This window comes from Trichosurus vulpecula, chromosome 3 (genome assembly GCF_011100635.1).
Source record: "Trichosurus vulpecula isolate mTriVul1 chromosome 3, mTriVul1.pri, whole genome shotgun sequence".
Classification (NCBI taxonomy): domain Eukaryota; kingdom Metazoa; phylum Chordata; class Mammalia; order Diprotodontia; family Phalangeridae; genus Trichosurus; species Trichosurus vulpecula.
The window spans coordinates 234,886,358-234,892,357 of NC_050575.1; positions in this window are offsets into that span (position 1 = coordinate 234,886,358).

A 6,000-nucleotide genomic window follows, 5' to 3' on the forward strand; every position below is an offset into this window, starting at 1 on the left:
CTAATCCCTTTACAAGGAAACAGCTTTCTGCATAAAAAGTGGAACTTATGTGGTCATTAGCAGATGCTCCATCAAGCAACCAAAAATATACACATTTAAATTCTTAAGCACAATCTATGAGCACTACACAGATGGTTTCCAAGAAACTGTACCTAAATTGATTACGATAAAAATGATCTGCTGCAATTGTTTCTGTCAAAAGGGAGAACAGAATTTGTCCCAATGTGTCGCTCTGCCCACTCATGCAGAGAACCCAGCTGCTGGGACAGATGTTGCTCTAAGCACTTTATTTTAGGGTCATTAAAATGGTTACAGGGGTTAGTCATTCACTGTTTTATAAATTGTGCTTACTAGCTGAGCTCAACAGATGCTAGAAAACTTCTTTGTAGTTGATCAGGAAAAAAAAATAAGGGCAGAAAAAAGGAAAGAAAGAAAGAATTCCATGGCATATCCCATTTACCTCATGTTTAATACCAGAAGTTTTGAACAAATGGTAAGGAACAACCACATAAAAAGGTTTATTGACAACAACATTAACAACACTATACGGTTCCTTTAGAAAAAAAAAAAACCACGCTTATCTAGACCTATTAATAATCCTCACACTGGTTCTCTTAATTTACTGTGAGTACAAAAGCTAAGCAGTTTTGAAGGAGGAAGGGTCTTTGTTTATTCCATAGTAAGAGGGTTCTAGTCTCATCATTCTGGAACCCCTCATCTTTTTAAAAATGACCCAGGTTTTACCTTTATTTGTTTATTTTCTGGAAGCATGAGTGCAGTTTCTGTGTAATTGTTATTGAATGATTATCAGTCAGTAAACATCTATTGAGCACCTAGTGTGTACCAGGCACTATAATGAGTTCAGCAAGTATGGGATTTGGAATTGGAAAACTTGAGTTCAAACCTAAATTCTCCTCCTTGCTACTGGTAGGACTTTAGGCAATTTACTGAACCTCTCGGGGCCTTAGTTTTCTCACCTTCAAAATGAAGGGATTAGAGCAGGTGATTTCCCAGATCTGTATTCTGTAATACTATGAGCCCATGCAAAACTCCATAAAAAAACTGTCTTCTCCATTAATGATGCCACAAAAAAAGCAACAACTGTGAGACAGCCCAGATCTCCCCACCATCTCTGCAAGCATTGAGCTTTGGCAGGTTCAATAGTCTCCAGCTCTTCTTGGAAGTATTTGGCCCAACCCTCTCTTGGCAGGGACTGTGGCATTCCCATAGTTCGTATCATTTGTCTATGACTCTGTGTCACCATCTGGATGGAAAGGCACAGTGACATATGGATAGCAAGTTCCACTTTGAGTCAGGAAGACCTAGGTTCAAATTCTGCTCCCACTCCCACCCTGACACTCACAAGATGTGTAACCTTGGGCAAGTCACTTAACGTTACCTCAGTTTCCTCCTTTGTAAAATGAGAGTGATGCTAACCATTCTACCTGCCTTGTAGAGGTTCATGAGATAATATTTAAATAAATATATACTTATATATATATGCATTTATATATGTATATAAACATAAATGCACATAAAACTCTTTGAAAACTTTATATTGGTGCAAAATATCATTTCTGTGTTTCCTAATACAAAACCATTTTTTTGGAAGGGGGGAGGGAAATTGGATCTATGATGTCACTGGTACAGAGAACTGCCAATAAAAAAACTCCCTTTACCAGTGGGAGTCAGCACTAGCTCCTCAGCTTAATCTTAAATATCTGGGGTAGAAAGAGGGTAAGTGACCTGCCCAGGGTCACACAGTCAGTGCTTGTCAGAGCAGGGCTTGAAGTCAGTTTTTCTGATTTTGAGGCTGGCTGTCTTTGCACCACATTGTGTTGCCTCTGGCAGAAACAAATACAATGACAAAAAGCAGATGGGGGTGGGGGAGGAAGGGGGAAGATGTAGTCTATTTGAATTAACAAAGAAAAAAAACTTCAACAATAAAACACCCCCTCAGCTTTCTTGGTAAGTTTTTACTTCTTATTGCTTCAGGGAGCAAAGATAGATGCTTTTCCTTCATGCCTATCATTCATATTCTTACCCATTGCCCAAATTAAAATGTATTTCATAGGTAGGAAACCAGAATAAACCCTTTTTATTTTTCAAACTGTGTATAAACATTAGATAGTGACTTTAAGAAGCAATCTACTTCTTAAAGGCAGCGAAGATGTTATCCTACTAGAGCTTTTTGGGGTAGCGATTTATTGTTTAGTAGATTCCTTTTTGTGTCAGACTCTTCATGACCCCATTTGGGGAGTTCTTGGCAAAGAGACTGGACTGGTTTGTCATTTCCTTCTGTAGTTTATTTCACAGATTAGAAAAAAAAAACTGAGGCAAACAGGATGAAGTGCCCAGGGTCACACAGCTAGTGAGTATCTGAGGCCAGATTTGAACTCAAGAAGATAAGTCTTCCTGCCTCCAGGCTGGCACTCTATCCACCATGCCACCTAGCTACCTTTTTTTTTGGTGAGGGTAAAGGTGGGGAGGAGGTCCAATTCCTTTCTGTACAGAACCAGATTTTTCTTGAGAAACTTACCATTTTGCAGCCCATCACATTTTACCTCACAGAAACGTAATTGAAGGAAGTTTCGAAAGAGAGACAAACACCTTTATGAAGAAATCTGTGTCTGTTTGACCTGCACTTGTCACGGTTCAAACTAGTACTAGCACAGGCAGCCCTTTAAAAAGCCAAATTGATGAATCATTTGCCCAACAAAGTCTGAGATTGATTGAAAACAGCTGAGCTGGTGACAGCTCCACAGGCCTCAGCTAGAAAAGATAGCTTAGCCAGTCAGATGAGGAAACTCATCAAGAGCAAAGGAATGACGGGTTTATGAGGACAAAGGGGAAAAAAGCGAAGGAGAGATTGTATTAGGGATGAACAGGTGTATCAGTAAGTCAAGTGTCACAACATCGATGGTGACCATGAATATGCCTGTATAGTTCTGTATCTCAGAATATAAGAGACTCTCTATATAGGAGGCAGAAGAAGTAAAACATTTATTCAGACACAAGAGGACCAGATCCCATAACCAGTAAGTCCAGCCCATCCAAACAGCAACCAACTCCCCAAACCAGTAAGCCCACTTTATCATAACAGCAAAGAACTTAAAACACAATATCACAGCAGGGAACCAAGCCATCCTAAAACCTTCCCCTTTCCTAGGGCCTTCTCATAAATACTAATTCACAAATCCTAGCTATCTGCTCTCCTCCTGTTGTCCTTTCCTCCCACAGTTCTGAGAGAGAGCTTAACAGCTACCCTCAGAGCATATACACCCTTTTTATAGCCCGAGGGCTTCACAGTCCTCCTGACCTAATTAGCAAAAGGGTGTGGGTCTTCCTACAAAGAGCCTCCCCTAATCAAGCTGCAATTAACTAGCTGCACCTGAGACCTATTAATGGGATTAATGGGTGGGGAAGATCTTTAATCACATTAACACAGGTAAGCCTTTTTTTCATAATATGGCATCTCACCTTGCCTTTTTTCTCCTTCCTCTTCTCCTTCCCTCCCTGTGTTGAAGATCAGTGACTGTCTTGGAGAACTGATTGAAGGACTGAAGGAAAGAAACTTGCATGGCCACAAAGTGCTAGGTGCAAGACTTGAATCCGTGTCTTGCTGGCCATGAAGTCACCCCTCTATCCACTGTGTCATGTTGCCCCTCTGCACCTTGTTTACAAAATCCATTATATACATCAGCTGAGTAGTTCATTATAACAGCCTTGTCACGTAGGTGGCCCATGGATGACTATCTCCATTTTATAGATGAGAACTCTGGGCCTCAAAGTGCCCACGGACACAGATTTTAGAGACAGAATACAAATCTAGGTCTCTCCTGACCCCAATTCCTCTGCTTTCCCCACCATATAGTGCTCCCTCAAGTCAGCAACATGAATGTTGGGTAGGAACAATTCCAAAGTAGTACATTTGGCAGTAAAATTAAGGAAACTGCTTGAACTCTTCCTAGTTGCTGAGTCAGTCAGTCTTTGGTAAATAAGGGAACCCATGAAAAGTACAGGTATTAGATAACCCATACTTTTGAACTTTGTAACTTCTCTCCCAAGGCCCCACAATTAAATAGTAGTGGAACTAGAAGCCAGAAATCTTTCCTCTGTTCACTCTGTCTTTCTTTGTCTCTTTCTCTCTCTTTCTATCTCTGTCCTCTGTTTTTCTGTCCCTTCCTGTGTCTATCTGTCTATCTCTCTCTCTCTCTAATATCTTTTGGCTTTGAGTGGCCAACAGATAATGTCTTTGACTACATAGGCCAGAAGGATCCAAGATTAATGTGATATCGGTAGAGGGTGTAGTGGGGGAAAGGGTTGCCGTTGCAATGTAGTCTAAGTTGTCCTAAGAAACTGAAGTCTTTTTTATTGAATTCAGGTATTTGCTCTAAGTAGGCTTACTGTTAAACAGTTTCTGTGTATAGGGCTATTGAATTCTCTCACTCTTTCTCCCTAGGGAAGAAATATGATTACAAAGATGGCAGTTGAAGCCAGTGAGAGCTTTGCACTTGACGAAGTTGGGAGTAGACCTCCAGGCTGGTGGGGAAATGGCCCATGCAAGCTTCTGGTTTTTCAGCAGAAATATCAAGAAAGAAAGAAAAATGCTCACCTCTCCTATATTTCTTTCTCTTTTACTTCATAATTGATCTGACTTCAAATAGGCAAGAAAGGGTGATCCTGACTGAATACATCAAAGTAAAATATATTCCTCAGTCACAAGCTTTTGGTCACTGAGCCTCAGCTGTCAGGACAAAAACCTTGGGCTCTTTGGCTGAGCAATGAGATGCCATTGCTATTTTCTATCTTCCTTTTGGACAGCTGGAAAACACACATTTTTTAAGGATTTACATGTTGGGCACTGTGCTGAGCTCTAGGGATAAAAAGAGAGGTAAAAAACAGTCTCTGCTCCTATGAAGCTCACATTTGAATGGTGGAAACGACACGCAAATAATAATATACATACAAGATATATACAATACAAACTGGATATGTTGTCAGGAGAAAGACACTAGTAGAGGAAGGGAACAGACGATGAAAGGCTTCTTTAGTAGGAAGACAGATATGAGATGAGTCTGGGAGGAAGCCTGGGAAGTCAGGAAACAGAGGTGAGGAGGGAGAAAATTTCAGGTTTAGAGTTGACTGGTGAGATACATTTGTTGGGAGATGGAATGTTATGTGTGAAGAACAGCCAGTAGGTAAGTGTTTCTGGATTATAGAGCAAATTATAGAATAAATCCAGTATTTCTGGATGGGAGGAAAGTGTTGGAAGACTTTGGAAATTCAACTGCTGTGGCTGCAAAGTATTAAATGCCTTTTTACTTTTATTATTGCAAAGAAAGAAAAAGAATATGTTTCTAATGTTGGGAGAAAGCATGGTATAGTGGGAAGAATATTGAAATAAAAGTATCTTAACTTTAGGCCTGATTCTACCCACAACTACCTATTGTGTGATAATATATAATACACCTAGGCTACTGAGCTTCAATTTCCCTATCTGTAAAATGAACATAATTTATTCCTTCAGCCTCAGTACCTTTTCATTGACCACCCTACACCCTATACCCTCCCTTTCATCAGTATGAATATTCCCTCCCCTGACATAGATTCCCAACCTCTCTGTAACTTAGTATACCGTCCTTTGACAGTTGCTAGGGCCCCAAAATCTTAATATCCCACATTCAGTATGGTAGAGGGGGGTAAGACTTAGTTTGGCTGCTCTTTGGATTAAAGTAGTACTAGTTTTTCCAAAGTCCAAGTCGAAACTTGAAGCCTTCCCAGGTTGGTAGGATAGGTTTCCTGTTCTCTTTCTCCTAAGCCCCCATAACACACACACAAACACATACATACACATAAACAGACCACAGTGAGGCATTTGGAGTGGGAATTCAGTGGGTGATTTTCAAATACACTTTGAAAATTCAAGTTGCCAGGTCAATAAGCATTTATTAAACATTTAGTATATGCTAAGTACTGCTAAATCCTAGAGATACAAAG